Source organism: Pteropus medius, unplaced genomic scaffold, assembly GCF_902729225.1.
Source record: "Pteropus medius unplaced genomic scaffold, Ma_sr-lr_union100, whole genome shotgun sequence".
NCBI lineage: Eukaryota > Metazoa > Chordata > Mammalia > Chiroptera > Pteropodidae > Pteropus > Pteropus medius.
The window spans coordinates 1,498,442-1,510,019 of NW_024344437.1; positions in this window are offsets into that span (position 1 = coordinate 1,498,442).

Here is an 11,578-nt window from a genome sequence, read left to right on the forward strand (position 1 = left end):
TTCCAAAAACAAAGACGTTACAAAAAAAAAAAAAGAAAAAGTATCTATTTATGATAAACACTCTCAGTAAAATGGGAATAGAGAGAAAATACCTCAACATAATGAAGTCCATATATTATAAGCAAACAGCTAACATCATATCCCATGGGGAAGAGCTGAAACATCTTCCTTGAGATCAAGAGCAAGACAAGGATGTAGACTTTCACTACTTTTATTCAACATAGTATTGGAAGTCTGAGCCACAGTAATTAGAGAAGAGAAATAAAAGGCATCCAAATTGAAAAGGAAGAAGTAAAACTGTCATTATTTGCAGATGGCAAGATACTATATAGAGAGAACCCTAAAGCTTCCATAAATATATATAGAACTGATTAATTTAGTAAAGTAGTAGGATATAAAATTAATATTCAGAAATCGGTTACAGTTTTATACACTAATAATGAACTACCAGAAAGATAGTTATCCCCTAATATTTATAAGAAAACAATACTATTTACAATTGCATCAAAAATAATAATATAGCTGGGAATCAAATTTTAAAAAGACTGTAAAAGACTCAGCAACTTATAAATCATTGAAGAAAGAAATTGAAGGAGACATAAATAAATAGAAGCATATACTGTGCTCATGGATAGGAAGAATATAATTAACAATGTCTATATTACCCGAAGCAATTTAGATCAATGGCATTTTTAACAGAACTAAAACAAATAATTCTAAAATTTATATGGAACCATTAAAGACTGAATAACCATGGCAATCTTAAGAAAGAACAATGTTAGAGGTGTGCACTATCTGATATCGAACTATACTATAAAGCTATAGCAGTCACTACATCATGGTACTGGCATACAAACAGACACACAGATTAATGGAACAAAATAGAGAGCTCAGAAATAAACCCACATCTATGTGTTAAATTAATTTATGACAAAGTAGGCAAGAACATACAGTGAGATAAAGACAGTCTAATAAATGGTATTGCGAAAACTGGACAGATACACGCAAAAAAATAAAACTAGAACACCTTCTTATACCATATATAAGAATAAACTCAAAAATGGATTAAAGACTCTAATGTAAAATCCCAAACCATAAAACTCCTAGGAGAAAACATCGTCAGTAAACTCTCTGACATTGCACTTAGTCATATATATATATATATATATATATATATATATATATGAGGAAAAGTATATATTTCTTTTATATATTTTCTTGAATATATATATATATATATATATATATATATATATACACACACACACATATATATATATTTTTTGATATATCTTCTTGAGCAAGGGAAACAAAAGAAAAATAAACAAATGGGACTATGTCAAACTAAAATGTTTTAGCACAGCAAAGGAAATCATCAACAAAACAAAAAGATACCTACTGAATGGAATAAGATATTCACCAATGATAGATTCTATAAGAGGTTAATATCCAAAATTTATCATGAATTCATACAACAATACCCCCACAAAAAAAAATTCAATTAAAAAATGGGCAGATGGTTGGAATAGACATTTCTCTAAAGAGGACTTATAGATGTCCAATAAACATAAAAAGAAGCTCAGTGCTACTAATCATTAATGAAAATTAATACCACAATGAGTTATCACCTCACATCTGTCAGAATGGCTGTCATCAATAAATCAACAAACAGCAAGTGTTGGCAAGGATATAGAGAAAAGGGAACCCTTATGCATTGTTGGTGGGGTTGTAAATTGGTGCAGCCACTATAAAAAACAATACTGAGAGTTCTCAAAAAAAATTAAAACTAGAACTACCTTATAAGCCAGCAATTCCACTTCTGGGTATTTTTCTGAAGAAATCCAAAACACTAATTCAAAAAAAGATATATGCATCCGTCTATGTTCATTGCAGCATTATTTATAATAGCTAAGGTCTGGAAGCAACCTAAGTGCCCATCAACAGATGACTGGATAAAGAAGAGGTGGTACATATACACAATGAAATATTAGTTGGCCATAAAAAAAATATTAGTATTTGCAACAACACTGATGCACTTAGAGGATATTATTTTAAGTGAAATAAGTTAGACAAAGAAAGACAAATACTATATAATTTCACTTACATCTGGAATCTAAAGAACAAAATAAAACAGAAACAGACCCATAGACACAGAGAACAAACTGATGGTTGCCATATGGTAGAGGGGTTTGAGGGCTGGGTGAAAAAGATGAAGGGAGTAAGAAGTAGTAATTTGCATTACAAAATAGTCACAAGGATGTAAAGTACAGTGTAGGGTATATAGTTAATGATTTGTAATAACTATCTATGGTGCTAGGTTGTTACTAGATTTATTGGAGGAATCATTTTGTAAATTTCATAAATGTCTAAAACTATGCTGTACACCTGAAACAAATAAAATATTAAATGTCAACTGTAATTAAAAATAAAAATAAAAAATAAAAAATATTATCAACTTATTTTATTCTTCCAGCAATAAAATATTTTAATGTAGTGGATCATGTAATTTTAAGTGTAATGATTTAGAAAATACATGTTAGAATTTATTTTTGACAATCATCACCAAAAACATGATTTTAATTGCTCAGCCAAGGGCAAATTTCCAAAAAACTACCAATTCTATATTAAGTCACAAGCTGAGACTTACACAAACTAATGTCTTAACAGAATATTATTGTTTCTCATAAGTTGTAAACATGTTCCCCTAATACATATTACTGAAATGTATGGCTTTGTGGCCACCACACACCTAATATAATAATTAACAAGATAAAAAAGTTATCTATATTGCAGAAGTTACAAAATATTTTACAATAGTAACTTTAGTAATGTTCTTCACCAAGATCTGTTTTTTTCTTGTTTGATTCGCCTCATTCTTATCCTGACAGTGCATCTGTGTACCCTCATACTCTGATGGTATAAACATTAATAAGTCCAATATTTCTAGAGGACATTTTGAAATAGGGACATGCCAACCCTTTAGACCAGTAATTTAGCTTACAATAATATTTTCAAAGGAAAAAAAATCAAAGCACACTACATACTCATTAAAATGTGTACTACAGTCATTTATAATAGTAGAAAATGGAAATACTCTTCACATCCAGCTTCAAGAAAATGGTTACATTATGGCTATTGGAATAATATTCAGAAAGAAATATTTTAATGCATTTTTCTTGAAGAGTCTAATGATGATCAGAATAATAATATAATAATATGTTACACCACAAGTTACTACAAAGAAATATACAGTATAGATGCATTTCAATAAAATATGTACACATAGGAAGAAATACAACTTTTGACAATCTCATGCTTATCAAAAGTTCACTTTACTCTGCTTTACTTTTATGAATGATCTGCATTAGTACCTGTTGCTAACAAAAAAAAATATCTGAACAGAATTTTCGCTTTTACAAAAAAAGGTAAAAAGTGAAAGTAACATTTAGCATTTGTTTTGCAGTAAGTCTTTATAAAGGCAACAGCACTCTGAGCAGGGAGAGCTCCTCCGCTAGGAATCACACTCAGCATCTTAGCATCAAGCCACCAGAACTTCGAACTGTGTCTGTGAGCACTTGTGCTTTCTCTTGATTTATTCTGTGCATCTATTACCAAGATGTGTCTTAAGGTGATTGCTTCTTCCCTCTATGCCATTTAGGTTTAGGAAAGGTTTAATAGGAACACCATACTTTCAAAAGTGGGGACATCTATGTCTTAAAATAAATTTTCTTTAGTGATAACATTATACTTTTATGTTAAAAAAATTTTAACTAAGATGCATTAAAAAGTAAAATTAACTTTTTTTTAAATAGAGTAAAAACGAGTTGTAAAAGTTATTTTCACTTATTCAATTTCATGCTCTAATATATTGACAAATGTGAAAGAATATGTGTGGTGATTCTTATAAAGGCAGAATTGAGGACAGATAGGAAATATTTCTTCCAACTTACAATGGAGAAGGCAAAGGCAGGTATTATTTTCTGTTTATAAAGACAGGGGCTATGATTTCTTTATAGAAGCAGAAAGTATGTGTAAAGACTCTTTAAAGTTTTCTATGAATGAAGCAGAGTTAGAAACATTTGACACATGGTCCACTAAAAAAGAAAAATGAAAATCAATTACAAAGCTATTGAGCAATCCAGGTAAAAAATCCTCGTAGCTTGAACGATGTTAAGGGCAATGAAGGTTAAGAGAAGATGACGATTGAAATATATATATATATATACACATATATATATATTTGAAATATATATACATATATATATTTGAAATATATATATGATTGAAATATATATACATTTACATATATATATATGGTAGAAATGACAGGTCTTGGCATTGGATTAAGAAAAGTGAAGGAGAGAAAGGAATCAAGGATGATCATGATCCCATGTCTCTGACTGGATGATGGTGTCATTTAATAAAATAGGAAAGCATGGGCAGAGAGGTGGGGATAGAAAAACCCAAAGTACAATTTTTGACTTGATAACTCTTGGGTTCTCTGTAAACATACATGTGGACACATCAAATAGATATTTGGACACAGGAGTTTAAAATTCAGAGAAGATATTCTAACTAGGCTAGATAAAAATTATGCATGTATTGCCACATTGGTGATTTTTGAAATTAGAAAGTAGATGACATTAAAAAAGAAGTTAAAGAAAAAAAAACTGTATATTCACCTTGAAGAACCTTATTAGCTAGAGATTAGTTGAAAGAGAAGGAGGTAGGAAAGGAGATTGAGACGAGTGGCAACAGAGATAGGAAAGAAACCATGATCATAGTTTCAAAAGAAGCAGGTATCTCAAGAAGAACAGAGTGAATGGACATGCTGAGCAATGATAGGACAATAAGAAGGTGAATGGCAGAAGTGTGCTCATTTAGTATTCCAACAGGGATGTCATTGTGGGCCTTGGCACATCAGTATTGGGAGCAGATGCCAAGAACAGATTGACAAGAAGATAAAAAGTAAGAGAATAGAGACATCAAAAATACACATCATTTTTGACAAATTTGTCTTTGGAGGGAACAGAAAATGACGCAGTACTTAGAGAAGGCTGAATAATCAAGAGAAGTAATTTGTTAAGAAAAACCTTTTATTATTATTATTAATTATTATTATTTTATTGAAATGATTCAGTAAAAAGGAATCAATATAAATTATAACTATTGTATGAAGCAAGATACTTTTTAAAACAAACTATCAATGAAAATTTTCTGGGAGGTAGACAGCTAAAAATTGTATCTAAAATATCTTATTAAAATCTCATATATCCGGTTGCTATATATATGAATTCAACATTTTGTTTCCATCATTTCTTCGTTACCACTCTAATGAAGATTAATTTTTTTCTACCATATTTCTTTTCTGGATTACTACATTAGCCTCTCACTGACTCAAGAGTTCCTTCTCTGTTATCGGTTATCTTTCAAAATCCCAAATACAGTTATGCCTCGCCATTGTTTAAAGTCATACATGTGAGTATATCAAATAGATTGTTGGACACAGGAATTTAAAATTGAGAATAAATGCCAAACTCCTTACTTTAGCTATTCAAATCAGTCCCTAACTCCTAAACATCTCTTTCCACTTCATTCATCACATACCAGTTCCCCAAACTACAACGATAATAATGTACTCAACATATTCTGTCTCTTTCATACCTTTGCATATATTTAGAATACACACTTGCTTAGAATGTCATCTGCAATAATCCCAGTACTCGAACCATACCCATAAATACATACACTGTCACACATAAAAACCTCTTGTACATCTAGCTAACAGTCAGTCATCTTTCAACTCTCTACTCAAACGTCACCTCTTCTGGTAAGCTTTTCTTATTCTGTTCACATCTTATAGATTTGGATTGTATAAAGTACATTTTACCAATCGTAGCATGAATCCTTCTATGTCATATCATTGATTTCTTGTCAGAATTGGAAGAAAACAGGTCCTTGAAGGCAAATACAAAAGGTCATGAACCTTGCCTCCCCAAAACAGTATAATTCAACTGTTGTTAACATAAGATATAACAAAATAGCTGAAAGGAAACTGGAAAGAGTATTGTGGGAGAAAAAAAGGATTTATAATTTATAGACACTCCCCAGCTAAACCTTATTTCCAACATGCCAAACTCTGTGAGAACTATTGATTTGGGTGAACATCTATTCCCTGGAAGCAAAGGAAAAAATTACTTCATTATTTTGTTTGTGGGTCTGAAATCATACCTAATTAAAAGAACACTTTGTTTATCTAAACAGAGAACATTCTAAGAATTGCAGATGAAAAATTTGGCACATTTGCAATAAAATGGCAAACAAAAATTTTAACTTCATTACTTGAATCAGATAGATGATTGAAGGAAAATAAAAAGTAATATTTAATGATAACCATATTATCTTCAAAGTAGGCTGCACATTTTTTTGAAGAAAATTGTTATTCCTTATGGTTTGGCTAATCCAAATAAAATAATAACTGCAAGATTTGACATGGCTTATTTTTTGGTCTTACTATTAAAACTAAAGAAAAGATGTTTAAAGGCCCTTTATCCTTTTAATAATATGGCAAAATAACAACAAAAATATCCTTTGACGCTGTCTTCTATATACACTTTTAAAACTGATTTGGCCTTCAAAATAAGCATTCTATTCACCTCTGTTTCTCTATCTCCTATTATCTTCAAATGAACAACAGATAACAAAACCATCTGCCTGCTGCAAACACACTCAGAATTAGTTTTTCACACTCAGATTGCCATGAAAAGGGAAAGCGGGAAAAAAGAGTATGTTATACTTTTAAAGTTTGTTATATTCTGATTAGTTTATAGGTCCCAAACTTATAGAACCTTAGTGTCATTTTCGGAATTTTCTTGTCATGATATATGCTTTGCTACTCAGCTGGTTTCTAAAAGGACACGCCATCCAGCTATAGAAAAACTTAGAATAAAATGACAGTAAAACACTTAGAAGTTTTAGTGCCTCTTGGACAATATAATTCTAGAGCTACAATTCTTAACGTGAAGCTAATTTTTTATATCTCTTGCCTTTCCACTTTGGAAATGTATAGATGAATCCATCTCTGACCTTAACCACTTCCTTGAGGCCATCTCTCTTATATGTCTGTGCCACCTCATGATATCTAAGCCTTCCTGAATCTCACTCAATTCTCACATCACATGCTCAGTTTTTATCCCATTCCTAAACCAGGCATGTGGTTAAGTGAGAAAGAAATTGAGGGACTTAACATTTGATTCTCATCAAATAGCTATGTCATCTCGGTCACATTCAAGACACAGAATTCTCAACTGCCACCACAGTTATATTACACTATTTTATATGCAACCATAAAGTTTCCTTCCAAAAATCTAATATGCACGTAGGAAATATAGTAAACATGTGGAATTTAGCTTTATTCTTATTACTGGAAGGAATTAAGGAAATAAAACTTCTTAAAATAAAATCTAGAAAATAATTTTCCTAAAACAATTCCTGCTACTCATGGATGCATTTTGAAATATTTCTTAGATTTGTGGGATTTTTTCTTTCTCTTTTTATAAGCTTTATATATATTTTTCAAAATTATTTTATTTATGATCAGGGTCACGTGGGACAGGCAAGGTCTTCACTTGTATAATTCAAGCAAATACAAAATTTTTTTAACTAAATTACTCAAACACCTTAATTTTTATAACAAATACTTCTTAGTGATTAAAATCATACTAAATCTTAGCCAATGACATTTAATATAATGATGTAAACTGATCATTGAAATAATTAGAGAGAGTTTGGAAAAACATGGTGAAGTGAGAGATGTTCCCATATCTCTCCCCTTGAAATGATGATAAGCTGAATATTTAAAACTAAAAAAAAAAAAAACATGTAAACGGCACACCAGGAAGTCTGAGCGTGGGATCTGCACATAAGAGCTACCACAGATCAGAAGCCTGAGTGTTCTGTGGTGTACTGGGAGAAAGAAAGAAGCTGCCTCTCACAGCTGGAGATCTCTCTAGGATGGCGGGGGAGGGAAAAGGTGTGGTGAGTTCCCTGGACAGCTATGCTTGGGAGAGTTCGGAGCTCCATGTGGCCGACAACACTGCCAATCATCAGGGCAGAAAGCAGAGAAGCAGGGTCAGCAGAGAAGCGGGTATGGCAGAGAAACGACAGTTGATTTTTACCAGCCGAGGTTGCAAAAAGCAAGGCTGACCCACAGGCCCCAATCCCCATTACAGATGGCCTTTCCTCCCATATCCTCTGAGACCGAACACTGCCTATCCCCAGAGGAACTGGAGCAAACGCTACCAAAACTGTAGATAACACTGACAGGGACGGAAACTGAGGGTAGCAAATCTGATTAGACATCTATAAGAAGAAAAAAGGCATTACTAAGGATTTATATGAAACAGGGATCCAAGAGGCTTACAATGCCACCTACTGGAAACCAAAAGAAAAACGCCTTCTTTGCAACAGTCTAAAGAGACATCTTTATATAATAAATCTTCATTTTGGAAAAAAAAATAGCAAGATAGTAATGAAAATTCGGCATACATAGAAACAAATTGAGAGTACAATGACTGAAAAGGAGAGGATTTAAAGTTACAAATTCGCAAAGGGGAAAGGAGATAAGGCACAAATGGAAGAAAATTGATGACTGTATACTATCTTTTTCATATTTGTAATGGTAACCACACACCATAGAGTCAGAACTGAAGTATATAATATAAAACAAAAAGAATCAGAGAGAAAACCCACAAAATCCTAACAAAATAAAGAAAACAGAAGGACAAGGACAAGGAATCAATGAAAACATCAAGCTACTAGAAAGCAAAAGATAAAATGGCTATAAGAAGACCCCATATTTCAATAATCACCCTAAATGTAAATGGACTGAACTCACCAATAAAAAGGCACAGAGTTGCACAATGAAGCAAAAACCAAAACCCAACTATCTGCAGCCTCCAGGAGTCACATCTCTGCTCCAAAGACAAATATAGACTCAAAGTGAAAGGGTAGAAAATGATCTCTCAAGCAAATGACATTCAGAGAAAAGCGGGAGTAGCAGTACTAATATTATACCAAATAGACTTCAAAATAAAAAAGATAAAGAAACATACTGAGGGACACTTCATAATGATAAAGGGAATCATGCACCAAGAAGACATAATACTTATTAATATCTATGCTCTCAATCAGAGAGCCCAAAAATATATAAAGAAATTATTGACAAAACTAAATGGAGAAACAGACCAAAACACTATCATAGTAGACTACCTAAGAACCCCACTGTCGATATAGACAGCTCATCCAAGCAGAAAATCAATAAGGAAATAACATTCTTAAATGACACATTACACCAACTGGACATAACTAATATTTACAGAGCCTTCCATTCCAAAACAGTTACTTATACATTCTTCTCTAGTGCACGTGGAACATTCTCAAGAATTGAACAACATACTAGCACACAGAAATAGCCTCAACAAATATAAGAGAGTTGAAATCAAATCAATCATATTCTCTGATCATAATGCTTTGAAACCAGAGATCAACTGCAGAAAGAAATCAAGAAAAACTGCAAATACATGGAGATTAAACAACATGCTACTGAAGAATAACTGGGTCAGGGAAGAAATAAAAAGAGAGATCAAGAGATACATAGAAACGAATAATAGCGATAGTACAACATATCAAAACTTTTGGGACATGGCAAAAGCGGTCATAAGAGGAAAATTCATATCATTACAGGCCTATATCCAAAAACAAGAATGAGCCCAAATAAACAACCTAACACTTTATCTTAAAAACTAGGAAAGGAAGAAAAAATGAAGCCTAAAGTCAGCAGAAGGAAAGAAAGAATCAAAATTAGAGCAGAATTCAATGAAACTGAGAACAAAAGAAAAGAGTAGAAAAAATAAATGCAACAAAGAGCTGGTTCTTTAGGAAGGTTAAAATTGACAAGCCCCTGGCTACACTCACTAAAGAAAAAAGAGATAGGATACAAATAAACAAAATCAGTGATGAAAGAGGAGAAATTATGACAGACACAGCAGAAATACAAAGTATAATACAAAAATACTATTTAAAAGTATATAACACCAAATTGAATAACCTAGAAGAAATGAACAAGTACTTAGAAAGATACAACCTTCCTAGACTGAATCAAGAAGTAGAAATTCTCAATAGACTGATCAGCAGTATGGAAATTAAAACAATCATTGAAAACCTACCAAAAAGTAAAAGTCCAGGACCAGATGGCTTCCCAGTGAATTCTACCAAATATTGAAATATTTCGTACCTATTCTGCTCGAGCTCTTCCAAAAAATCGAAGAAGAGGAAATACTTCTTAACTCATTTTATGAGGCCAATATTATCCTGATAGCAAAACCTTGGAAAGGTAACACATAAAAAAAGAAAACTACAGACCAATATTTCTCATGAACACAAATACAGAAATCCAAAATAAGATACTACAAACTGAATACGGCACCATATTAAAAAGATTATATACCACGATCAAGTGAGCTTCATCTCAGGGGCACAGGGATGGTTCATCATACATAAATTGATTAATGTGATGTACCACATAAACAAATTAAAAAATAAGAATCATACGATCATATCAATAGATGCAGAAAAAGCCTTCGACAAGATACAGCATCCATTTATAATCAAAACACCTAACAAAATCGGTATAAAAGGTAAGTACCTTAACATAATAAAGGTCATATATGATAAACCCTCAGCCAACATTATACTAAATGGTGAAAATCTAAAACCTTCTCTCTAAGATCAAGAACAAGGCAAGGCTGTCCACCACCGCCACTCTTATTCAGTATAACATTGGAAGTCCTAATGAGTGCAGTCAGGCAAGAGAAAGATATAAAAGGTAGCCAAATAGGAAAAGAAGAAGTCACACTGTCACTATTTGCTGATGACATGATTCTCTATATAGGAAACCCCAAAAACTCCACAAGAACACTAGTAAAAACAATAAGCAAATATAGTAAAGTTTCTGGATACAAAAATCAACATTCAAAAATCCATAGTGTTCCTATACTTGAATAATAAAGTATCAGAAAAAAAAAAGTGGAAAAAATAATTCCTTTTGCAATTGCAACAAAAAGAATAAAATACCTAGGAATAAATCTAATGAAACACGTGAAGGATCTATATAATGAAAACTATAAGACCCTATTAAAAGACATCTAAAAAAATACAAAGAAACTGAAAGACATTTTATATTCTTGGATTAGAAGAATCAACATAGTTGAAATGACCATATTACCTAAAGCATTATACAGATTTAATGTACTCCTCATCAAGTGCCATCGGCATTTTTTAAAGAAATAGTACAAAAAAAATCATAAGATATGTATGGAAGCATGAAAGACCCCGAATTGCCATACTATCTTGAGAAAAAAAGAACAAGGCTGGATACATCATTCTGCCAACCTTCACATTATACTACAAAGCAATAATAATCAAAATAGCATGGTATTGGCAGTAAACCAGACACACAGACCAGTAGAACAGAATTAAGAGTCCAGAAGTAAACCCATATTTATATGGACAATTTTCG